At 51.5% G+C, this 26478-nt stretch overlaps 1 protein-coding gene across 1 annotated transcript in view; it reads left to right on the top strand.

The window, feature by feature from the left end:
- Positions 1–1247: 1247 nt before the first annotated feature.
- The window catches only part of PLXNA1 (plexin A1), a 324181-nt gene continuing 298950 nt past the window's right edge, over positions 1248–26478 (top strand). Inside the window, exon 1 of the mRNA XM_054034036.1 lies at positions 1248–1346. The gene's annotated coding sequence lies outside the window, so the exon portion shown is untranslated. The remainder of the gene's footprint in view (positions 1347–26478) is intronic.

Raw genomic sequence — 26478 nt, 5'->3', positions numbered from 1 at the left:
TGCACAGGAGGGTGATTGTATAGGTGAGTCTTACGGTGCAGAATGTGGGGGTGGGATGAAGGGCTGTGTGACAGGGATGTGTCTGGGAAAAGCCTATCCTGTCATTTAACCAGCAGATGGCAGTGGTGCCTCCAGAGATGCTGCTGCTCTCAATCTCCCATATCCAGCCACCTAGTACCCAGGTCCCCCAGGTTTGGTTTTGTCTCCCCACCTCCCTTACTCTAGCTGTTCTGTGCCATGTTGCATTTCCCCTCCCCAGATCAGTAGCCTGCGAATCGATCCCTGCCCCTGCCTGACTTTGGAGCTGCCCTGTAATCTTCAGGTCACAGATGTGATGTGGGTCCTTCCCCTTTAGCTTTGCCATGGCAGATGGCCCCAGACACGTGGAGCTGCTCACCAGCTGGGCTCCTAGGTGATGGTGGCCAGCAGGCGCCCAGGTCTGTCCGGGTAAGTCACCCTCCAGGGGCTCTTTGGCCTGTGTCTCTCCCCAGCCGGCTCAGCAAACCACTTGCTAGGCGAAAGGGGTCTGTTTAGCTAGTCTGCAAAGAGCATTGGAATAGCCAGGAAGGTGCGGTTGAAGAGTACAGGAAAGGATTGGATCTTAGTCTTGTATAATGAGAGGCTTTTAATGTTCCCCACTGGTTGTCTGACGTGTGTGGGCTATCAATAGCGTGTTTATGTTGCACCGACAAAACCGTGCGCTTTCTGCCCTGAGCTCCCTCTGTACCCTTTTAGAAAACTGGTGCTGTGGTTGGTTGGGTGGTTTAAGTGAATTCCTGCTGGTAAAAGGTGTCAGACGGACACCTCTGGAGACGGAAGTCCTGTGTTGATCTGCAGAGCACATGTAGTATGGGCTTCCCCACATGCTGACCAGCCTGGCCCTGGAGGACGCATGCACATGTGCACATCCACACACAGGATTGTTCACTGCACCTCCAGAGTGGTTAGCTCTTGCCCCTACTGCAAAGATTTCCAGTGTGTCCTTGGGGGTAGGGGGTGTTAGTCATGAGCATGCCAGCCCTCTGGGTTCAGGCCCAAGTATCCCCAACACTTTTCACACAGCACATCAGGTAACGTGCGGGTAACTGTGCACATCCCCTTTAGAGTCCTGACCAGGACTTTGGAACAACCGGAGAAGAGGCTGCCCTGGTTAATCCAGCCTAGATTTGACCTGACCCCAGTGCAGGCTGGGACAGGACTTTGGAAGCTCACTGAGTGCTGCTGTGTGCATGCCTGTGCCATGCAGATGTGACCAATAAAGCATCCTGATCAGAACAGGGTGTAACGTTGGTGACTGAAATGGTGCTGAGCCTGGCTTGTCCCTGGATACACCGGCTATGTCAGAGGTAGGTGTTATCACTATTATTATTATGACTTGCACTGGTTCAGCTGCGCCATTGCTAACATGAGGTAGTCACTCTGGTGTAGACAGGGCCCCTCGCTGAGCCTTGATCCAAGGGGCTCCCCACACATAACAGTCACAACTCCGAGTCCTCACTGATTTGATGCTATTGGAACCAGTGAGCCAGAGGAGAGAACCTGGCCTATCTTTACTGCCTTTCTGTTGTAACCTGCCCATTGTATGGGGTGGCAGGCGGAGGGTTAATTACTAAAGCTGCAAAGCCCTCAGAGAATGTTTCTTTCTCTCCGCACAAAGTGCTGTATAAATCAAGATGGGTTGGACTGAGCTAAAGTGAAATATTCCTTGTTTCCTTGCCCAAATCCGCTGCTTCAGTCTGGTTCCAAAGCACTGGCCCATATTGCACATTTGAATTTAAAAGCAGACTTGCACTCAGGCTTTTTTTTTTTTTAAATAGATTAAAAAATAAAGTTCCTCCTGCTTCAGTGTTGTGCTGCCTTCCCAAGAAGCTGCTAATTGCAAACTTAACCCTTTGCAGGCTCTGCTCTGCAGAAGAATGCACTGGGGGTTGGTGCACAGTGGAGCACTGGAAAGGGGGAAGGGCATGAGAGAAAGAGTTTTATCTCCAGCTCCGGAAGGACGAGGTTGTTGAGTGGTTAGAGCAGGGGGCATGGGATTAAGGAATCCTGGCTTCTGTTTTTGGCTCTGGGAAGGGAGCATCGTCTAGATAGGGCACCACTGGATTCAGAGCTGGGCCTCTTGGGTTCTAGTCTCAGCCCTGGAGAGGAGTGTAGTCTAGTGATTAGGGCAGGGGACCGGGAATTGGGAATCTCTGCCACTGACTTGCTGGGTGATGATGAAAGAGTCACTTTCTTTCTCCATGCCCAAGTTTCCCCATCTGTACAATGGGGATAAAGGTATTTACGCACCTTTCATTGATTGGTTTGAGATGTCCTCATAGGAAACAAACTATGGCAGTGTTAAGTGCTATTTTATCTGTCTATTTTATAAATGCTTTCTCTGGGTCAGGTCTTTGCAGTTGATGGGCCTGAATCAAACCCTGGAGTGGAACATGCCAAATGCTGGCGTATTAGAATCCGCACCCAGATTTTGTGGTGCCTGTCGAGTGGGCAGATGGACCAGTTTAACCCAGTTCTGCCCTCTCATGTAGCAGCCTCCTCCCATCGGACTGCGTGTGCTCCAACCTACTTGGGCTGGAGCTGCTCCAGAGCCCAGTCTGATGGCCCAAGCGCCAGAGTGGGTCCCAGTATGCACTGGTGAACGGGAGGCCAGCAGTAGTGATGCACTGGAGCTCAATACAGAGGCTCACTGGTGTGGTGGGGAAGCAGAGCCTACAAAGAACAGAGAGCCTTAGGAACCTCAGCCCAGATCCTGTGAGTCACTCAGATACTACAGCAGGGGTCGGCAACGTTGGGCACGCAGCTCGCCAGGGTAAGCACCCTGGCGGGCCGGGCCAGTTTTATTTACCTGCCCTGCTGACGCGGCAGGTTCAGCCGATCGCGGCCCCCACTGGCTGCGGTTCGCCGTCCCGGGCCAATGAGGGCGGCGAGAAGTGGCGCAGGCGAGCGATGTGCTGGCCACGGCTTCTCGCCACCCCCATTGGCCTGGGACGGCGAACCGCGGCCAGTGGGGGCCACGATCGGCCGAACCTGCCGCGTCAGCAGGTAAATAAAACTGGCCCGGCCCGCCAGGGTGCTTACCCGGCGAGCTGCGTGCCGAACGTTGCCGACCCCTGTACTACAGTAATGGGGACCCTACAGTACCTACAATAGATTAAAAACACCCCTGTGCAGTAGGTCAATATCAGATCTGTCTTAATCTTAGTAAGGCTTTTGGCACAGTCCCACTTGACATTCTCGTTAACAAACTAGGGAAACACAGTCTAGATTAAATTACTACAGTAGAACCTCAGGGTTACGAACACCAGAGTTACGAACTGACCGGTCAACCACACACTTCATGCAGCAGCAGAGACCAAAAAGAAAAAAAGAAGCAAATACAGTATTGTACTGTGTTAAGTGTAAACTACTACAAAAAATTAAGGGGAAGCAGCATTTTTCTTCTGCATAATAATGTTTCAAAGCTGTATTAAGTCAATGTTCAGTTGTAAACTTTTGAAAGAGTAACCATAAAGTTTTGTTCAGAGTTACGAACAACCTTCATTCCCGAGGCACTCATAACTTTCAGGTTCTATTGTATAAGGTGAGCGCACAGTTGGTTGAAAGTCTATACTCAGAATAGCTAGCAATGGTTCGCTGTCAGACTGGGAGGGCGTGTCTAGTGGAATCCCACAGGCTCAGTCCTGGGTCCAGTACTGTTCAATATTTTCATTAATCACTTGGATAATGAAGTGGAGAATATGCTTATGAAATTTGCAGATGACAACAAGCAGGGAGGAGTTGCAAACACTTTGGAGGGCAGGATTAGAATTCAAAATGACCTTGACAAATTGGAGAATTGGTCTGAATTCAACAAGATGAAATTCAATAAAGATAAAAGCAGAGTGCTTCACTTAGAAAGGAAGAATCAAATGCACAACTACAAAATGGGGAATACCTGGCTAGCTGGTAGTATTGCTGAAAAGGATTTGAGGGTTATGGTGGGTCCCAAATTGAAAATGAGTCAGCAATGTGATGCAGTTGTGAAAAGGGGCATATTCTGGGGTGTATTAACAGGACTGTTATATGGAAGACACGGATGTTAATTGTTCTGCTCTACTTGGGATTGGTAAAGGGACTGGAATCCCTTGTCCAATTCTGAGCACCATGCTTTAGGAAAGACATGGACAAATTGGAGAGAGTCCAGAGGAGAGCAACAAAACTACTAAAAGGTTTAGAACACCTGATCTATGATGAAAGGTTTGAAAAACAGGACCTGTTTAGTCTTGAGAAAAGACTGAGGGGGGATCTAATAACAGTCTGCAAATACGTTAAGGGCTGTTATAAAGAAGACTGTGATCAATTGTTCTGTGTGTCCACGGAAGGTAGGCCAAGGGCTTAATCTGCAGCAAGGGAGATTTAGGTTAGATATTAGGAAAATCTTTCTAACCCTAAGGCTTGTTAAATTCTGGAACAGGCTTCCGAGGGAGGTTGTGGAATGTCAGTCATTGGAGGTGTTTTAAGAACAGGCTGGACAAACACCTTTCACGGATGGTTTAGGTTTACTTAGTCCTGCCTCAGTGCAGGCGGCTGGACTTGATGACCTCTTGAGGTCCCTTCCAGCCGTACACTGTGATTTCTATGATTCGATAAAATCACACAAGTGAGTCAATGGCAGAGCTGGGCCTAGGACCCACATTTCCTGACTCCCAGCCCAGTGCTTTAACCACTCTGTTTGCTCAGGTCCCATTGGGAGATAATGAGGGCAAAATCCCTCCAGCTCTGCTGTGGCCTCATGGGAAAGAAGAGCCACATTTTATGCCTTGGGTCTGCAAAGGCTGTGCCAACACCAGTCACTTCTCCCACCCTTTGCAACATGGCCATTCCTGCAGTGGAGCTATTCCACCACATGCGGCAGTAGTTTGCAGAGAAGGTAAGGAGGACGCGGTATCTGATGGACACTGCAGGGGAAGCTTTAGATAGGCAGGATGTAACGACTCAAACTGGAATTTGGCCAGGAGCGCCAGGCTAATGCCACTTACTGCTGTGATACGCCCTCAGCTGTTCAATGCTCAGACGCTTGGGTTTATGTCTCATTTGCAAGATGGCAAACCCTAGCCCCAGGCTAGAGCACTCATTCAGTACTGACTCAGAGGGAAGAGTAGATCCTGCTGAGTCCCCAGCACCACTTCCTGCTGCTACCAAGCTTTTCCTTGATGGGCTCCCATGTGAGTATAGACCTGACCCTGCTTAGCAATAGCTCAGGGGAGCTGACCAGAGCACAACCTATACAGGGAGGGCTCTGAGAGTATAGGAAGGCCTCTCTAGAGGTTCTGCTAGTGGGGATTTTGCTTCTAGGATCAGTTGTCCTCTGCATTGCTGTGCATTTACTCATGCCGTGTGCAGGGATGTGGGAAGGGAGGCTCTTTAAGAATTCATTGGCTCCAGCTGCTTATTCCCCACCTGAAATCATAATCCTCCTGTTGTGATATCACAGTAATTTCCTTAGCAACCAGCTGTGATCTCTCCAAAAGGAGATTAGCCGTGATCTCAGGAGGGCAGTAAGGAACAGCAACAGCCCAACTCTTCACAAAAAAGGCCCCATCCATGCCAAGGCCCAGATGGGCTTAAGGAATCATGTTCAAACTGAAGAGGGGCCCAGCCGTAAAGTCCAACTCTGGATCTCTCCCGCCTCCCCAGAAGTTTAGGGATGTTTAGGTCCAGAGTTCTGTGTTAGGTCCAGCTCTGCTTTAAAGAGGGTTGCAGCCAAACAGGGTTTGTTAGCTGGGTTTTGCTAGACAAGCAGGACAGGGCTAAATCCTGTTAGATCTATGCTGAAACTGGGACCAGACCTCAGTCCATACACAGGCTGTAAGGGGACTTCTGTAAACGTGCTTCTGACATGATTTGACCCCATTCACCCCAGTCGGCCAAACAGCTTTAGAAAACAGGTTAGCTGGAACCATCACCAGATTTGGCCTAGATTATAAATGGAAACAGCTCCCATTGGCTTCATTTGGAATGACACCCGGGCTGTGGATGGTTCACTGGGCCAGATCCTCAGCTGGAGAAGTCAGTGGAGCTGTGTTGATTGCACTAGCTGAGGATCTGGCCGAAGTGTTCAGAAAAAGGGTCCCAGGCGTGTCATGCAGACAGAGATTTCATGCAGAATCCTCTGGTTTACAGAGAACAAGACAGACATACTAAATCCATGCAACTAACATGCAGGAGTGTTTGCAGACGGGGGATGACCCCCAAAGCAGCTGATAATAGCCAGAATGCAGCAGTGCTACCTTCCCCTGGCCATGCTCTCCTATGCCAAAGGCTACAAGGGGCTGGCACAGAGCCATCCTGATGGGGTTTTCCCTAGTGTTCAGTTCTGTCGGCTGGACGCACCCATTATGCTGCCAGAATGGCACCAGGTGGTCATAGTATAATGAAAAATGAGGCCCTGCATCTCTGGATCTGGGACTATTGTCGGGAACTCAAGCTCCATCAAATTCTGTCTATTATTCCTGCTGAAAATTGCTGCCATCAACTTATTTCGACAGGTGAAGTCACCAAGCAGGCCTGTTAATCATGGCACTGCACTAGGTGGTTATTATTTTATTATTCATTTAAGAGTTGAATATTTATATCGGGCCTTGGTGAGGCAGAGTTTCTCTCTGTGTGTCAGCTGGGTAAGTGCCCAAAACTGCTTTTCCTTTCCTGGTCTTGGTTCTGGGATTTCAAGGACATCGTGCAGTGTCAAACAATAACGTGCTTAAGAGAGCCATCAGGTTTCACCAGCCATCAGAGCCTGCACTGGGGCAGGCGGGAATTCCAAACATCAGCGGAGACTTGTTTAGAAGTCCCCAGTGATTTCCAGCTTGGCTGATTGATGCTGACATTTTGCTGACAGTATGAGGAGCATCTTCCTAGGGAAATAGCTATGTGGGGGGGAGACAGAAAGAGGAGAAGGGAAGAGAGGAGGGAAAGGAAGAAATCAGAGCGAAGGAAAGGAAAGACAGAGGGGGAGGAGAAAGAAGAAAAGGGTGGGGGAGAAGGGATGAAGCAAACATACACAAAGAAAGAGAGAAAAGGAGGGAATCCAGAAAGAGGGAGAACAGCAGTAAAGAAAAAATAAGAAAGATTCACTGAGAGAGAAAGAGAGAAGTTGGAGCTGGCTGGGAGGGAACGTAGAGAAGTGGGCCCCTAGAAGATGCTCCTGAGGTGCGTGAGTGCATCTGTTCCACTTCGTGCTCCATGTGAGCGCTTCTGTTTGCGACATTATTAACGAGGATTAATTGCGCGCTGCCTGGCCCCAGCCCACTTGCAGGGACGCGCTCCACTTCCACTCCCCTCTGAAGTTGGCTCTCTCCTAAACTTCCTGGTTCCCTAATGGGTTCAGTGGGTAATTTATGGACACATCGATGCAGAGAGCTGCTCGCTGGTTGGCAGCTTCACCACTGGGTACCTGTGCCTAGCTTGAGGCAATAAATAATCCTATCAGCCATGCTCTGTCAGACAGGCTATTTGTGGTAGATGGTTAATTCCCATCAAAGGGGGGCAATATTCTGTGGCAGTCTCTAGCAATGGTAATGACTCTGCACTCCTCTAGCGCCTTTCCGTGGGAACAGCCCCAAAATGCTTTGCAGGCTATGTACAGTTGACCTGCATGGAGCAACAATGAAATACAGCCACCTCTGGGGCGGAACATGGCAGCTGTTTAACAGTGCAGTGCAATGTTGAAAAATCCTGTGGAAATGCAGGGGGGAATTTACCCCACTGGAATCTAGTCAGGATGTGGGGGTGAACGCCTTGACTCCTGCAAAAAGTGCTGTGAAATCTCTGATGGCCGTGCGTGTGTAAGGACCTGTGTTGTCTCATGTGAAAGAGGGAGCCTCCAGCTATGCAGCGGCCCCTACCCTGCCGTGCAGGGGCATGGCATTCAGTTCTGATTCAGAAGGAAGGGCAATATCCTGAGTTTTTTCTTCCCCAGGCAACTAACTGAACTGACCCATGTGGTCTCCCATAGAGTCACACCCAAGATGGGATAGGTGCAGGAAAATGCTGCTTGATGCTCTTAGCATTAGAGAAAAATTGGTGCCTGCTCATTCCTTGCCGGGTGGTGTGAGTGCCTAGTCTGGCTGGGTTTGGAAGCCCTGCACCCTTAAGATCGATCTGGTGGTTTGATTTATTGTTGTTCCTGCTTGAACACCTCTCAGGGATGTTGCCATGAAAGCTGCTGCTGGATGGGTACCCAGCCTGGACCGGGAGGAGGTGCACCACAGGGAAGGGTAGTTAACCCTGGCCAACTGAAGAGGCTTTCTTTACCCGAGCCCCTCCCATTCATCCAGGTCATTTCCAAGCTGAATCCGTGAGCTGTTTGAGAAGAGCTTGAGGTGCAGCCATGGGTTTGAGTTAGGTGCTGGCTTGGCAGCCCTGGAACCTTGGGGTAAGCTTCCCCCTTACTACCCAGTGCCCTTTGACGAGACCCCTCAGCTCTGCCCTTCCAGCACTGAGAGGGGAATTCTGTCTCCATGGCCCATTCAGTCCCTTGTCTCCTTGCTGAGCCTGCCAACAAGGTGGATAATCTGTATCCGAGGCTGGTCTGGGATGAGGACACTTGTGTCCTAGGAACTGCAGGGAACAGCCTGAGCAACCACCATGTGGTGAAGACTTCGGGTCACTATCACCCTGGGCCAGATCCAAACTGGGGACCTCCAGTTAAAAGGCTTTTTGTGCCATTCACAGTCCAAGCTAACCAGTCTCCGAGGGCTAGCAGTGCTTCAGCCCGCTTCATGATTGGTCAGTTTCCTGAGTTGGGAGGAGGAGCCACACTAGGTGACATGAAGTCCCCAGACCCTGTTGTGTCCTGGCTGTTTGGCGCAGGGTTTCCTTGTACTTCCCTAGCTCTGCGTCCCATGTGGGGCCAGTTCAGGGTTCAGGAAGCCTCTGCATCATCAAGGCTTTTGGGGCTGTGGGTAAGAAAATGAACAAGCATTTCAGTTGGAAAACAGGCAAGGAGCAACAGCAGCATCACCTCAGCCATCTCCCCTTTTTCCTCCTATGTCCACAGCATTGTCCTCTCTCTTCCCACCCTCTGATCTCTGACTGCCCCCTCCCGGACGCCAGCCTTTCACCAACAAAGCCCCTCAGCTCATGAATCGATTTACACTCATCTGGTCTCTATCTTCCTGCTTCTTGACCAGTGCCTGCTGTACCACAGTAATCAGCCACCACTTGCTATCCAGTGGGATCTCCCCTGATGCCAGCAAGACCAGGGCTTCCATCACCCCATTCTCAGACTGCCCCCCTCCCCGGTCCTGCAGCTCTTTCTCTCCCCTCCCGCTTTCTTTCTCTTCACACTGCAGTTGTTTGTGACCCTGGTGCTAGGAGTATCACAGAATCCACGTTAGGCCCTGGCTCCCCATTCTCCCTGAGCCTGGGAGTGGATGGGACTTGGAGAAGAAAACTCCCAGCTCTGGGCCTCTCTGACTGAGGAACTTGAACTGAACAACAGGTGTGAGCGTGGTGGGGAGGGGGGTAAGACCGTCCGGGAGCAATGCAAACCAAATCTGCAAACGTTAACGCCGTCTACAGCCCCCCTCAATAAATCATTGCTCCACAGGCCAGCCAGCCTGTCTGGGACTCCGGGGGGCCTCATTCTGTGGGAGCAGATGGCCACAGGAGTCTTGAGCGTGGATCTGTCAGAGGGACTGAAACATTCCCTAATTACTAACACCACAATTAAATGTCTAAAAGACCCACTGATTGCCACTACATCTTGTTACACTGCAGCTTACATGGCACGTGAGCGCAGGCAGAATTTGCCTCGCACCGGTGGAAGCAGGCAGCATTACCGGCATGTCATTCAGAGCCGTGGTGAGTGTGCACAGACATATGTTTCCACAATCTGGTTGTTTCTTTGTGTGGCTTGGCTTTGCCGTTTCATTCCATGCCCTCTCTCCCGCCCCCCCATTTCTCTTCATCCTCTCCCGCTCCAGCTGCACACACACTATTGCGCACACATGTGTGTGCTTGTCGTCAGATGCGACGCCTGCCCCAGCTTCCCTCTGTGAAGTGGAAGCTCATTGGAGAACGTACCTGATGCAAACTGATGGCGGGAGAGGGCAAAGCTATGTCCAGTCAGGAGACATTTCAGCTCATTTGCATCCACTGTGAAAACCACGCCCCAGGCGTCAGCCTCGTCCTGGCTCTACCTGGTGACAAATGACATGGGAAGGCCTCTTTGGTTTCCCTCCCCCCACAACCTTCCCCAAAACCATCCCCTGACCATGGCCTAGCTGATTTGCCACTGGGAGGGAGTAACCGTGTCATAATGCCAGCACACAGATTCCGTCGGTGAGACAGTGGCTTTATAGGTCCACAGTTTGCTCTGCCATTCTGACCTCTCCCGCAGGGTCTGGTTAACTGGGGCAAAGGGCTGAGTTTCTAAAATCAATCTTTGACAGGTGACCTCACACCTGAAATGTTGCATGTGCGTCTGTGTGTGCAGGAGCCCGTCTGTGTGCACGCAAACCCCGCTGACGTGTGCACAGCTGGGAGTCAGGTGTTCGCATGGGCAAACTATGTTTGCTTGGCTCAGACCCTACAGTAAGCAGCACTATGCAAAGGGAAACCATATAGGCTGGAATCCTGGTGCCACGGGCGTCAGTGGGAGTTTTGCTGTTGACATCAGCGGGGACAGGATTTCACCCACAGTGCACCCAGCTGTGGCTTTTTGTGGGCAGGTGCAATGTCAGAGGCCATTTTCAGACTCCCTGCAAATTTGTCCCAAAATCTTCCCATTGGGCAGCCCGGTGCCTTTTCCAGCGGGGTGTGATCTGTTGAGTATCGACTTTTGACATGAGAGCATGAAGCAAAGGTGGTGAAGCTACCCAAACAATATGCATGTCCGACTCTAACCCATCCCATGAACCTTTGCTCCAAAGCCCCCGGGGTCCAAACTCACTGCATCCTGACATTTGTGTTAGCTGGAGATCACTTGATTGGTCTGGGAGGACCAGACACTGCAGATTCCCCTCATCACTGGGATAGCGGTTTCATGGTGCAAACCAGTATCATCCAGGCAAGGCACTTAGAGGAGACCTGCCACATCCATCATACTTGTGAACCAGCCTTGAGACTGGAGCCTAGGTCTCCGGCAGGAAAGGACCAGTGTGCTAAGCCACAGTGTGCTCTGGCCCGTGGGAGGGAGCGTTTCCTGGGGAGATGCCATCCCTTGTGCTGCGCTTTGGGGGAGCTTTGTGCTGGCTCAGCACTTCCTCACCTTTGCTAGAGCAGAAAGGTGGTGTATTTTTAGCAGTGTGGCTCTCGCGAGCAGTAATTGGTTTCTGAGGGTTTTGCTGTGTATTCCTGATCGTACTTCACAGTTTGCTACACAGGAAAATGTGTTCTTTTCCCAGCTCAGCGCCTTTGGCGCTGTTTTGTTTAAGTGGGTAACTATTGTGAGGTTGGATGGCATCCATGCAGGCTGCAGGATCAGCAGACATCAGGCCTCATTAAAGGCTTTTCTTTCCGGCCTAATAGCAGCCCCCTTCTCGCTCCCCCAGAGCCCCCGCTGTCAACGCACACACACGTTCCCTCCCTCCTAATCAGCCTTACAACAGCTGGGACCAGGAAACCAAATTACTGGCTCTCAGCTGTCCAGCTGCCAGCGAAGCACCTTCTAGTGAGTCCCATCCAGCTGCTGCAAGAACAGCTGTGCATTCTGCTGTCCGTGGTTATTGCCCTGCCTGCATCCCACGCCTCGTGGGTCGATAGAGAACGATTGAGTTTACAGCAGGGCAGGGGCCAGTGGGAAGTGAGGGTACAGAGGTGGGCACCTACCCCGGGGAGAGTGAGACTCTCTTCATACCTAGCTGCTGCCTGGGCAGCAGATCTCTGGATCTCTGCAACAGGTCCATGGGCTTGGGTAAATTTCCTTTGTCATGTGGTGCTGGTGTGGGCTGGCTGATTGACAGCCCTGGGGGATAGAGGCCCCTGTCCATCCACTCAACTGGCTCAGTAAGGCAAGCTTCTCCCCTCCCCCCACCTTGTTGCCTGACCTCCATCCTGAAGAGACCGGGCAAGGGGCTCAGCGTCCATGGGCCGTTCCATCCCTGGCCCCTCCGCTAACCGTGTCTGTGTGCGGATGTGGCTTTAGATCCTACAGAGGTTTCGACTAGGGCTGTCAAGAGATTTAAAAAAACTGATCGTGATTAATCATGCTCTTAATAACAGAATACTATTTATTTAAATATTTTTGGATGTTTTCTACATTTTCAAATATATTGATTTCTATTACAACACAGAATACAAAGTGTACAGTGCTCACTTTATATTTATTTTGATGACAAGTATTTTCACAGTAAAAAACAAAAAAAAATAGTGTTTTTCGGTTCATCTAATACAAGTACTGTAGTGCAATCTCTTTATCATGAAAGTTGAACTTACATGGGGGAGGGATAGCTCAGTGGTTTGAGCATTGGCCTGCTAAACCCAGGGTTGTGAGTTCAATCCTTGAGAGGGCCATTTAGGGAACTGGGGTAAAAAAATCTGTCTGGGGATTGGCCCTGCTTTGAGCAGGGGGTTGGACTAGATGATCTCCTGAGGTCCCTTCCAACCCTGATATTCTATGATTCTATGAAATGTAGAATTATGTACAAAAAAACCCCCTGCATTCAGAAATAAAACAATGTAAAACTTTAGAGCCTACAAGTCCACTCAGTCCTACTTCAGCCAATCACTCAGACAAACAAGTTTGTTTACAGTTACAGGAGATAATGCTGCCCACTTCTTGTTTACAATTTCACCTGCATGGCACTGTTGTAGCTGGCATCACAAGATATTTATGTGCCAGATGTGCTAAAGGTTCATATGTCCCTTCATGCTTCAACCAACATTCCAGCGGACAGGTGTCCATGCTGATGACGGGTTTTGCTCGATAACGATCTAAAGCAGAGTGGACCGACGTATGTTCATTTTCATCATCTGAGTCAGATGCCGCCAGCAAAAGGTTGATTTCCTTTTTTTTGGTTTTGGGTTCTGTAGTTTTCGCATCGGAGTGTTGCTCTTTTAAAACTTCTGAAAGCATGCTCCACACCTTGTTCCACTCAGATTTTGGAAGGCACTTCAGATTCTTAAACCTTGGGTTGAGTGCTGAAGTTATTTTTAGAAATCTCACATTGGTACCTTCTTTGCATTTTGTCAAATCTGCTGTGAAAGTATTCTTAAAACGAACATGTGCTGAGTCATCATCCGAGACTGCTATAACATGAAATATATGGCAGAGTGTGGGTAAAACAGAACAGGAGCCATACAATTCTGCCTCAAGGAGTTCAGTCACAAATTTAATTAACACACTATTTTTTTAACGAGCATCATGAGCATGGAAGTATATCCTCTGTAATGGTGGCCGAAGCATGAAGGGGCATATGAATGTTTAGCATATCTGGCACGTAAATACCTTGCAACGCCAGCTACAAAAGTGCCATCCGAACGCCTGTTCTCACTTTCTGGTGACATTGTAAATAAGAAGCAGGCAGCATTATCGCCTGTAAATGTAAACAAACTTGTTTTTCTTGGCAATTGGCTGAACAAGAAGTAGAACTGAGTGGACTTGTAGGCGCTAAAGTTTTACATTGTTTTGTTTTTGAGTGCAGTTATGTAACAAACAAAAAAAATCTACATTTGTAAGTTTCACTTTCATGACAAAGAGATTGCACTACAGTACTGGTATGAGGTGAATTGAAAAATACTATTTGTTTTGTTTATTATTTTTACTGTGCAAATATTTGTAATAAAAATAATATAAAGTTAGCACTGTACACTTTGTATTCTGTGTAGTAATAGAAATCAATATATTTGAAAATATAGAAAAACATCCCAAAATATTTAATAAATTTCAATTGGTATTCTATTGTTTAACAGTGCGATTAATCGCGATTAATTTTTTGGAGTTAATCTCATGAGTTAACTGCGACTAATCGACAGCCCTAGTTTCAACTCATGATTGTTGTTATCATATCCGTCAGACTTATTATCATTTATTGGGCATTGGGATCTGGTCAAGAACCGAGGCGGTGTCCTTGCCCCAGAGAGCTTACAGCCTGAGGGCCAGATCCCGGGAGGGCTGGATGCCCCAACAGAGCGGGGGTTGCAGATGGTCAGCCCCTCTCGGGAGCTGGCCCTGACTTTAGACGGGGCTGCTGGGAGTGCGGGGGAAGGGCGGATGAGGGGGACAGCAGCGGGAGCAGGTGATTGCCATAGTCAGGGTATGTGTTGGGAGGATCTCCCAGCCCCCTTCTCCTTGGAGTTACAGGTGCCAGCGTCTGTGCCAAGGAAGCCAGCCAAGACGCTTCATTAGCGAACATGGCAGAGATGATTCCAGCCCCAAGCCAGCCCTTCCGTGTAAGTTACCTTAATAATGCATACACATGACTGTTTGTCTAGGGTGGAGTAAGGCAGCTTTGCTCTGACTATGTTTGCATTGGAAATGTCAGCACGTAGCTGGTCCGCTGAAGCAGGGGCTTCCAAGCAGCTGCCTCTGTCTGCACCGGCCCAGCAGGCAGCCCCACTCCTCCATTCTGGCTGGAGACAATGGTGCATGCAAGTTGCACTGTCCCTAGGCTCAGTGGTGGCTCAGTGGGACCCTTGGAGGGGACAGCATCTGGGCTCCTGGCTGAGTCATGCCTTAGGAAGAGGACGGGTGCTGTGGGAAATCACTAGAACAAGCCAGGCACTACTGCAGCTCAGAGGAGGATTAAAGTTTTGTGGGGCCCTGGGCCAGAGCAAGTGGGGGCCCCCTCCCCACACCTTCTGCCTGAGGTCCTGCCCACGGCCCCACATTGTTCTGCCCCTTCTCCCGTGGCTCCGCCCCTGTTCCACCCACTGTCCCACCCCATTCCCCCCCCTCCCCCCACAGCGGCCCCTGTTTGCTCCTTTCTGCCACCCCCTCACTGTGGCCCCAAGACCGGAGGAGCTCTGTCCCCCCCGCCAGGGCCCCAGGGCTGCAGTGAGCAGTGAAAGCTTCCCTAGCCCTGAGGCTGCGGCAGGGAGCCAGAACTCCTCTAGTCCTGGGGCTGCAGCGGAAGTCTAGGCACTCGGGCTTCCCCCAACGCCCCACGCTTCTGCAGGGGACCAGGGTTGGGGTGCTAGGCCTCCTCTTGCCCTGCCCGCCCAGTGCTTCTGCCAGGGAGCAGGATTGGGACACGGGACTTCCCCTGCCCTGCCTGCCCGGCAGTGCTGCTGGGGAGCATGGTTGGGGCATGGGGGCTTCCCCCGCCCTGCCTGCCTGGCGCTTCTGCCAGGGATCAGAGTTGGAGCGTGGGGGTTTGCCCCGCTTCCCCCACCCGGTGCTGCTGCCAGGGAGTAGAGCGGGGCGCTGGGGCTTGCCCCGCCCTACCCTGGCACTTGTCTGCTGAGGGCGGGGTGCCTGTTTTTCCGGGGTCCCCCAATTGGCTGTGGGCCCATTGGCTAATCCGCCACTGACTGCAGGAGCACCGGCCTCTGGAGCAGCATATCATGCCTCAACATCTGAAGCGAGGCAGGGTAGTTTAGTGGTTAGAACAGGGCCGGGTAAGCAGAACTCCTGGGTTCTGTCTGAGGCTCTGCCCCGACTTGTTGTGTGTGAACCTGGACAAGTCGCTCAGCCTCTCTGTGCCTGCACCCCCAGGGTGCGGTGGGGCTCAGCTGGTTAACGTGTGTGCCAGCAGTTGGAGTCGATCACAGGACAGGAGGGGCTGTGCCAGTAGCAGGGGTCTGAGAGCAGGACAGACCGCAGGAGCATCCTGGGCATCTCCAAAACGGTGGTGCCAAAGAAAAAGGGCCAAAGCCCTGGGCACGTGCACTGTAGCTCCCGTAGGAGGTATGAGGGAGAGCTGCAGGCTGGCATCCGCTGGCCCTTTCGGGGCAGCAGGGGAGTGTTAGCAGTGATCAGAGGGAGGAGATGGCTTGGCCCAGCGAGAGATTGTAGGTGGCGAGGAGTGGGCTGGTAGCATGACTGGAGCCCCTGCTATTTCTCTGTCTCCTGTGCCCAGGGAACGCTTAGCGGCAGCTCTCATGCCATAGGACTGTGGGAGGCTGAGTGAGCTGGGGACTGACCACAGGCCAGTGCATGGGAACCTGTCCTGCCACAGTGACACCGACTAACTCACTGGCTCCCAGCATCCTTCGGGTCACGTCAGAAGGGAGCCCAGCCCTGTGCTGAGAGCCAGAGACTTGTCTGCTTAAATCCCATTGAGGGGCTCTCTGAGCTCACAGCTGCAGGGATCGAGAGGGGGCGGGGAAGGAGGTCTGGAGCAGCATGGGTCAGTGCGCCTTAGCAGACAGCATATGGGGGTTGGGCCGCCATGCCCAGCAGCTCCTTTAAAGACCCGTCAGCCTGCCAGCTGATCGATGTGCATGCTCCCTAGTTCAGTTATCAAGAAACACCATCCACTGCTCTTGGTGGAAGATCCTCCCTCGCTGTCTGCCTTCTCCCTTAATCTTCTGCCCGGCCCCATGTGGGCCTGGTCTTGTGACCGCGGAGCTCCAGCAGCTGTGGGCTGCCCTGGCCTTGGCAGGGTGGTGTTTGGCGGGAGCTCCTGTGACTGCTTTCCCAGCTCCCCAGTGACCACTGCAGCCAATTCACTCGCTGGAATGGGAGCAGGCCCTGCTGGCTGCCTACGGCTGCCATAGTCAAGCCTGGCAGCTGACCTGGTTGACCTGCCATGTTGGATATTGCTGTCGCTACAACAAAAGGGGGCGCTGTGGGAATTAAGCTGGGCAAAGCAAAACCAGGGGACGGAGGAAACGAGCTGTCGGCTAAGTCTAGATTTCTGGTTGGAATATCTTTAAACAGAGCTGGCACCGGTCAGACCTTGCAGCTCTTGAGCCTGCAGGGAGCATGTCCTTTGGTAGTCCACCGTACAGCATGACCTGTCTGTTGCAGTCTTGTTGTCCTCCAAGTATCAGATGTCTGGGGAAGGGTGCGACCACACAGTGCAACGGCGCCTCCTCCAGACAGCTCAGGGACTGCCCGGATCAGGCCCTCTCTAGGTCTCATCTACTAGGATGCAGCTGATGTGCCAATGGGAAGATATGTTGTGCAACAGGGAAAAGTTGGGGAAACTCCAGGCTCCCACTGTCCTCAAACTCCCCCTTTTCCCCCAGTGTAATGTTAATGGTCCATATTCTCTGTGTTCCACCGAGAGTTGTCATCCCTTCCATGCGGGTCACCAGAACTGCAGCGCAGCAGTGGAAGGCAGCAATGCGGTGCAGGGTGTTACGACTGTTAGTGGTGAAGCAGATCAGCTGTGAACACTCACGACCTGCTTGCTGGACCTGGAGCTCTTTCTCCACACAGCGCAGGGCTTTCCAGTGTGAGCGCGAGGTAAAAGGTCATGCTTTCAGGATGCGGGAGGGGAGTTCCTATGTTGACATCCAGTGATGCACCTAGTACAACTGTCCAACTGGGGCTGCACATAGCTGGGGAGGCTCCTGTTATTACTGGGGTAACGGGCGTGGTGGAAAAGAGGAAGAGCATGAGATTTAAATTGCCAAGACCGAGGGCTGGCACCTCAGCAGGTGTAAATCATCATCACTCCACTGACTTCAGCCAGATGCTGGCTCCACCATGTCTCTGGATCTGACCCCCAAAGTTGTAATGGAAGGCAGAGACCTCGGGGGAGGGAGAGGGTGTCTAAGTCCCAGTGGGGTCAGTGGGAGATTTGTGGGTGCAGCACCTGTCAGAGTGGGCCTTGAGCGTGGGAGGAGGAACAAGAGCAAGCAAGCAGTGGAGCTGGTGGAGCGGCGCTCAGGTGGGATGACATACAATGAGGGCATCGGGTTGAGCAGCACCCAAGGAGAAAGGCTTTTCTTTGGCATCACATCAGACTTCACTTGGCCCTTCCAAACAGCAAGGACTGCATCTGAGTTTCGGGGACTCTCTGGGTTTCCTGCTGGGTCGAAGCCTTATAAGAGGAGATCCTCATTCAAGATATTGTGAATTTCATGCTGGCGCTGCATTGGCTGCCTGGAGACTGAAGTCCTTGCTCCAAACCGTGAAACTCATGAGGTTCCCCCATGCACTGCTTCCTACCTGTGCGCCTTGACCCTGACCCGTAGAGAAAAGAACTATCTCCATGGCCTTTCGACAGTGGATGTAAGCAAGGGAGCTGAATGAGTGCCAGTTTTGAGGTAGACCCTGCACCACCAAGGAGCCATCAGAGGGGAATGAGCTTCAGTCACTATGGACCTCGGTCAGATTCACAGCAGTGACCTAGAAGGGGGAAAGATCCATGTTCCATTGCCAGTCTGGCTTTTCCAGAGGAGCTGGATGGAGGGGTACAGAGAGGCTGTGTGATTTGGGAGCGCATTCTTTCTCTCTTGCTGGCTGATTTAGCAAAGGCAGCTCCATGTGCAGTTGCTGTGGATTGTTTGGGGTTTTATCCTTGGCCTGTGTCTGTTAGGAACATTTGTAACAGTGCCTGTGCCACTGGGGAGAGGGACTTTGGTGCAGTCTAAATAAATCCATCAGTGCACTGAGCCATCCAGTCCCCAAACTACACCTGGAGCAAGCCGCAAACAAGTAGGGGAAGCCTGGACGCCTGATCCTGCAAGGTTCCGAGGGCCCCTGCTGGATGGAAGTCAGTGGGCGCTGAGGGCACATTCTACCCTGTAGAAAGTCCTCAGCACCCTGCAGGGTCAGGCCATTCATCACCGCATCCTGCTCAGTTCCCGGAAGAGAAGAGAGCAGGGGAACTGGCCCATGTGCATGTTGTTCATGCTGCTCTGGTTTGATTGCCTGGGGGACCTGCATCCTCAGGCTTCTCTCAGCTCAGGTGTTCCTTTCACAGCCGTTCACACTTTGCAAGAGCAGCGGATATCATGGTCCTGCCCAGGTGCCGGACTGCAGTGGGCCTTGGGCTCTCATCTAGTCTCAGCTCCCATCAACTCTTGATTTTTATATGCCTCTGAAATAATTTTAATAAATTCTTTAAAACCTCTTGGCACCTGATGTCCCAGAGCCTCTGGGCACCTTAACAAAAAACACACAACACAATTGTACGTTAGGGCAATGTGCTATGGTAGTGTATTGCCAGAGCTGGGTCTCAGCTCTGCTCCTCTGTTCCGGCTCCTTCTCCAGCCACTGGGGCCCTTTCACATAGACTGATCTCCCAGCAGGAGAGGCTCAGTGGAGGGTCCTCTCTTGAATGTCTGGGGCTTGGCCCTGTAGAGCCCTGGTGTAACTCCAGTGCCATGCTCTCTCTCTTCGCTAGTTCATACAGAACCCCTTACCAAATGGACTTCTGCACCCTCTTGAGGCTTGGATGTCTCTCTGAGCCACAGAAAGTCAAGAATGCCTTTGCTGTCTAGCTCTTCTCTCTTGGAGGCCACATAACATGGTGATGCTGTTCTCTGAGGTGTCCTTTCCTCTCGTTTCATCTGCAGGAGGATTCGGTCCGGCAAGCTGGTGCCTGCCAGAGCCCTTTGAAGCCATTGCATTGCGGTGTGGTCAGTGGACAGTGTGCTGAGGGCACTTAGACATGAGGGGATCAGATTCTGTTTCACTCATGCCAGGTGGGGCAGGATAACACCCTGCAGACAACGTCTCCTGGAGACAATCACTAAGGAAGATTGCAACATGCCTGTGGATGCTCAGCTAACCAGATTGCTGAACATTGCTGCCCATGGAGCCTCTTCATTCTTGGGTTGTTCCATTTCCACAGCTGGACTGTTCCATTTAAAAGATTGGGGGAAAGTAGCCTTGACATCCCCCCAGTATTCTGTTTTTCTCCCCCAGTAAATTTCTTGAAGGAAAAAGGTACCAGCCTGGGAGCACAGGAGACAAGTCCCCTCTCTTTATTTATGGACAATAGCTGTGCATGCTCCCCCCACAGGAACTGCCTCCAGCAGGCGTTCCGCAGCTCTTTTGGGAAGGACAATGTATAGGAGTCAGAAAGAGGTTCATTCTCTGTGGTCTTTGCTTTTTCTGCTGGGGCTGCCAACAAAGGGCTCATTGTGGTGCTGGTTTTGTGGCTTGTTGCAATATGGAAACTTGTCCGCTGGACCCTATCTGAACCCCACAGATGCATTTCACCAGGAGGAGCCCAACAGGTGTTAGATGGTAATGGTTTCCACTCCAGGCACCGCTGCAGATGGGTCCCAACCAAAACCCAAGTTTCTGAACACCCCAAACTTCATGGACATTAATATCTGGATCCAAACTTTGCAGATGGCCTCTTTACCTAGACCTGGCTAGATTCACATCCTGGGTCCAAATGCCACCAAACTTTGGGAGAGATGGGGTGCTACTGTTGTCATGGAAAGGGTGTGATTTGAAGCAGCCAGCATAACTCCCTGTGCAAGACTTCTCTTGCCTAATGAGGAAAGCTTGTTATGAAGGCTCATTATGGGAGAGAAGGCCTGGAAATAACCCTGCTAAAAGTGACTGCACCAGTCCAGGTGTTGATGAAGTGTTGTTACAATAGTGAGTGTGGGAGGGGGGATCTGGAGGACACAATCTCAAGATGAAGAAATTAAGAGCAAGCAGGGAATTCAAGCAGAACTTCACTCGAGAGCAGGAAACAGATGGAACAAGTTGTCAAGACAGAACATCAAAGCAAATAGTCCCAGTGGGCTCCAATTCGTGCCCCCTGGTTCAACTCCACTGAAGCTGGTGGAATTATATCAGGGCTGACTAGTGTGGGAGACAGGTGGAAATGCCTGTGGCAAAAGGGAGAGAGAACTGAAGGCCAGACCAATGAAGCAGAGATGTGGGGCTGAGATGAGGGTAAAACATTTAGTATTTATGTGTGTGATCGTAGCAACCAGGTGCCTCAGTCGTGGACCAGCACCCCATTGTGCTAGGTGCTGTACGAATGAAGAACAAAAAGGCAGCCCTTGCGGCAAAGAGCTCACAATCTAAGTAGAAGACAACAGATGGATACAGACAGAAGGGAGAATGCAAGGAAACGGTGAGACAATATTGATCAGCAGGATCGGTATCAGCTCAACAATGGTCTAATTACTGCCAAGTTTTTTGTAGGCATCACAGCAAGAGAGAGTTTTAAGGGAATAATACGAATATCACTTGGAGTTTACACTAGCTAGGATAGAAATATATAAGGGATATCTCCTGTCACAGGAGAGAAGTCATCCACTAGCTGTCTCAGGCTGGGGAAAAGCTTCCTCCATGTTACTTTATTATAATTGTCCATCATGGGGCTCCTTGCATCTTCCTCTAAATCATTTTGTAGTGGTCCCTGTCCGAGACAGGATGCCCCATTAGCCCATTGATCGGACCCAGTTGGGCAATTCCGATGTTCCTAGAGCAGGTGGTTTCCTTACAGAGTCCCTTTTAGGAACGTCCTGATGGAGGGACCCGAGTTGGTTTTCTCCTGTCCTGATATCTTTCATTCAAAGTGGGCTTCACTCTTCATGTCTGATGGGTGCTTTGGAACTGGGAGCCTCCCTGAGTTGTCCAGCTATTTGAAAATGGAATGCAGGATTTTAGCCGATAAAAGGCAGCAGCTGTATCAGGACTAAGCCTGGGCAGTTATCCCAACACTTGGGCTGGGGGAGCTCTGTGACGCAGACAGAACAGCATCCAGGCTTGGCGGATATTGAGCTGTCTGTGACGTGGTGGGGTCTAAGAATGCAGACCACTGGCTCCTTTTAGGGTGGGTCAGGATGTGTGGGACATTTTGACTCACACATCCTTGAACTTGGTGGTGGGAGCAGGACTTTCTACCCCATCCTCTTCCCTGGTGTGCTGGGTGGATAAAAGCAGTAGTTTACCTCAGTGTTAGACAGCCACAATCTGAAAGACTTCAGTGAACCCTCTTGCACAGAGTCATTTACCTCTAATCTAATCTGTTCCATTTACCACTGCCAGGCAGTGGGTGAAGGTTTAATCTCCGTGATGTTTTTTTTATTATTGAACAAATGTTTAAAATGCAATAAGAAGAAAATTAAAAAGCATACAGTGCTGAGCTCTCCTGTGTGTCCTGAAAACATAGCGATCCAGACACGGGCCTGCGGTTAGTGGGGGCTCCGCAAATCAAAGCTCCCAGCCTTGACAGTGAGTTATATAAATGAGCATTATTGATTATATCTGCACCGCACAGGTATCCAAATAGCACTCCCTAAACTCCTGGAGTGCACTGGCCTGAGAGGGAAATCTGTGATGAGTTCTCTGGTTACCCTGAAATGCTGGTCAGGAATGTGGAAGGGATGTGACCAGAACATAACAGTGCAATGTTCACAATGACCCTAGTGCATCCTTCTCAGTAAGGATGTGGTGAAAATGTTGCTGCTGTGGTGACACCCTGGCACCCACAAAACCCTACAGAGGTTTCCACTCATTCGTGCGCACCAGATGATCAGGAAGCCAATACACCAGGGAAACCGCTTTAAACAACTGCTCAGTGGACCAGCAAAAACCGATTGTCTAGTAAGGGTGCGTCTTTAAAGTATGCTGAGGCTGAAGGTTCCTGCAATGATTCTATTCAATCTCTAGTTAACGTGGTTGTTTAAGCTGGAGGGGGGCGAGAGGGATGCTTATTGGATGTGGGGTCATTAGTGGTACTTTACAGTATCTCCAAACAAGATGATTAATACACAGGGACAGGCCATTGGGGTCTCTCTAGTCTGGCACCCTTCTGCTGCTGGGAGTGGCCTGTACTTGATGCTCTAAAGGGGAGGGGTCTTGTGGACCAGCTTGGGGAGGGCATTCCATATGGAATAGAAGAAGGTTCAGAGAGGCTTGTGGGAGAAGCAGACACACTGGGCACTGAGGATGGCATCACTGGCAGAGTGGAGAGGGTGGGGGGTGACACAGAAAGAGACAAAGACAGATACCTAAGGAGGGACTGGCTTATAGGTTAGGAGGAGAAGCTTGAATTTGATGTAATGGAAGATGGGAAGCCAGGGGAAGGATTCAAAGAGGAGACCCACCTGGTCCCTGCTGGCCATCAGCTGTCACGCTGAAGGCAGAGGGGTATTGTGCTTGTAGCCTTAGCTCAGTCTGAGCCAGTTGGGGTAGCAACACTTTTATCTGCCTCTCCTCTGGCTATACTGACTCCCTTCTGCCATCTTTGCTGCTAGGCAGCTCTCCTTACAGGGTAGGAGACTGGCCTGCCCACCCAGCTTCCCACTGGCAGGTGTGGGAAGCAGGCCTGTTGGGTACGGAGGAGGAGAAAGCTTTGCTGGGGGAGCTGGCCCTGAGAATGGATGGACGCTGTGAGCCTGCTGGCGGGAGCAGGAAGGATGGAGTTGGGTTTGGAGGAGACAGGAGAGCTTGGAGGAGCTGAGTGCGTGTGGGGGAGAGCAGGGCTTGACAGAGAGAGGGAGAGCTGGGTGGAAGGAGCTGGCTGGGCGTGGTAGGGAATGGTGGCGAACATCTATCTGCATGGGAGAGCTGGTGGGATAGAGAGCTGGCTGGGGTGGGGGACAAGCTGTGTCTGTGTGCATAGGAGCTGCCTGCAGCAGCAGTGGGGACTGGGTGCTCTAGGGGAGGAGAGATCCCTGCCCTGAGCAGGAAAGACACTGGGGGGCAATGGGTAAAGGCGCGTGTGTGTTTGTGACAGAACCATTCTCTTTATCTGCAATGGCTTTTATTGCACAGAGCCCAGAAGGATTGTAGCAGGCACAGTCCAGGTTGCATTTTATTTCCGGCTGTTTAATAACTCTTTATTTGATGGGTCAATAAACTCGTCAATTTACCCTGGGTAATTTGCTAATGGCTACAAGACTTGGCCAGTGTGTGTTGGGCTGGGGCCTTCCTGTGTCTCAGGTGACTGCAGTGTTTGCCCTTCAGCCTCACACTGAATCACCCCCCTTAAAGGCTCCGGCAATAGGTATATTTGGTGACTGGTTGGAGGGTGGTGTGGAAGGAACCGCGGCAGAGGATTTCTGGGCTGCTGGTAGCCTGGGGGTTGGGGATGACTCCCCTGGGCATCCTGGCCTCTCCGGAGTGAGTGTCCTTCAACCCGATTCAGACTGGGGGCAGGGGCCTCAGTATCACCTTCTAAACTGGGTCAAGCCCTAGCTAGTGTAGCTACTGGTGCTGTTCACATGATGTGGACGTGGGTATTTCAGGGACCTTCCAGAGCAACCACTGGTGCCAGTCTGCAAACCGGTGTAAGCCAGGAGTGCTCAGTATAACCCAGTGTGGGTCAGGAGCCAGCCTTTCCTGCTTCTCCCCTGGGGGAGCAAAGAGAGGGTTATGTCAGGCCCCTCCCTCTCTGCACTACTGCCTGTGGGAGGAGAGCTGGGCGGGAGGGGTCTGGAGCTTCCCTGGCCCAGTCTGGGCATGTTAGTGACACATAGTGCGCTGGGGGTGGGGGTGGTCTGACTCTGGTATGTGTGAAGGTAACAGGATGGGAGTCCTCACAGTGCATCAGACCTGGCAAGGTGGAGGTGGCGGTGGCATTAGCTTTGAGCCCTCTCACTGCTCTGCGCGTGAGGCCAGCCCTGATCTCGAGGCCCCTGATGGGTGGTGAGCTAAACCAGTGTGGTGTGCTCAGCTCCAGCCAGGCCGCTGTCCATGCCAGGCTGGGCTGAATTTCAGATGCCGATTTCCATTCAGGATTTGTAATAAATTGTGAGCCGGGAGCACCCCACTCATTTGGCGGAGGGTGGTGGCAGTTCCAGCATTAGCCACAGTCAGGCTGACCAGAGCAGCTGTATCCCTCCCATCCCTGTGCTTTCAAAACACTCCTGCCTTCCTCTCTCCTCCCTCAGCTAACTGGGGTGATTTCCTTTAGGTCTGAATTAGACTACAGGAGAAATACCTGTGCGGGGGTTGAGGAGAGGTCATCAGGACCATCCTTCCTTCCTTTTCATTGCATCATTGTCTCGGCCAGTCCCGTATGGTGCAACCATGTCGCTCTGTCCTTGGCCAAGGGTGACTAAGGGCGCAGGCAAAACTCTGACTCCATCTCTCTAGGAAGCGCTTGGCCTCCAGGAGTCAGCCAGAGCCCTGGGTCGTGGGAATGGGGGGCTTGTGAGGATGGGAAGATGAGCAAGAACTATTCATTGCCTTGCATCCCAAACACAAGAAGGCCCATGGCATCAGGACATCTCTCCTGAGAGGAGATCAATAGACTTGGTTCATCCCAGATGGACACAGCTCAGGGCCAGAGGGCCAGATCCTCAACTGGTACAGACTGGCCCAGCTCCATTGACTGCAGTGACTCCATTGACTGGAGGCAATGAATGTTGAGGCCCTGTACAGGTTGGAGCCCTACATGCTGAATCCCAAGCCATTGCAACACGTGATGGAAAAAGCCATTCAGGTCATTGAGTCCGTTCTCCTCCTGTGCAGATGGCCCCCGCACTTTCCAGCTCCCCAACCTTTTCCTAGGCCTGACTTTCTCAACCCGCCCTGCTCAGGGCGCTGTGCTTTCTGCAGGGAGTGATCACTCGCTAGACAGAAAGCTGCTCAACTTTGTTTTCACAAAGTTGGGCGGCGCTGCAAAGCTCCATTTTAATCCTCACCTCCATGCCTTCACTCATCAACATTTCCCTCTTGCAGCTACAGCAGACACTGACGCCCTGCTTGTACACAGGGTCACCGACCTTCAGCTCCTCCAGTCCAGCCTTATTATTAAACACTCTGGTCAAGTGGCTGTCCTGTGCAACGCCTCGATATCTGGACAGCTTCTCCTGGTGCCAGGGCTCAAAGGCTAAACGCTCCAGTTTGTAGGGTGGTTAATGAGAGCTTCCACGGCCTCATGGGCTTTCACATATTACCACTGCTTTCCCCTCCTGCCATCTGCGAGCCTTTATTTTCAACCCTGCTCAGGTGTCCCTTGGAGCCAAAGCGACTCAGAGATGCTGCTCTCGCTCACTTGATGCTTTAACCTTTGATCAGTCCAGGACTAGGGTTTTGTGTGTGTCCACCTGGAATACCACTTGCAATCTCCCTCCCTAGCAAACACAGAAAGGAGAGACTGGAGCGTTGCTGCCCCTGTTGCTCTCTTCTCTTCTCTAACAATACCTTGCATTGCTAGAGCACCTTTCATCCCAAAGCATTTTACATAGTGTGTGCAGGGATTTTTTCACTGACTGCTGCAATCCGTCTGCTTCCTTGACGGAGGGGGCACGACAACTGTATACTGCAGATCAACAGCAGCCACTTCAGCCATCACTGGAGTGCAGCCACCTCTGCAGTGGAACCTGACAGCAGTCTCAAAGCACTGCACACCATTTTAAGGCAGGAGGTGCAGAATGCCATCGTATCCAATGGAGTGTAAGGGGTGGGATGTAATTACCCCACTGGAATCTGATGTGGGCATCCAGAGAGCTAACAAACCTAGGCTTGGGAACCCCCCCGTGGGATTTCTAATGACTTCAAGTCCTCAAGATGTTAGTTGTATGTCTGATGTGAAGGCTGGCACCTCCGGCCGCACAGTGCCTCCTAGCACCATGCCGAGGGTCAGCCTCTGTACCCACCCACAAGAAAGAGTTCTGCTTACCGAATTAGCAATACCATGTTTTAAAGCAATTGGGAAATCTCCATCTCAG

Source organism: Malaclemys terrapin, chromosome 7 (assembly GCF_027887155.1).
Source record: "Malaclemys terrapin pileata isolate rMalTer1 chromosome 7, rMalTer1.hap1, whole genome shotgun sequence".
NCBI classification, from domain to species: domain Eukaryota; kingdom Metazoa; phylum Chordata; order Testudines; family Emydidae; genus Malaclemys; species Malaclemys terrapin.
Note: the sequence above shows the minus strand (reverse complement) of the source record. Positions and strands in the feature narration are given on the sequence as shown.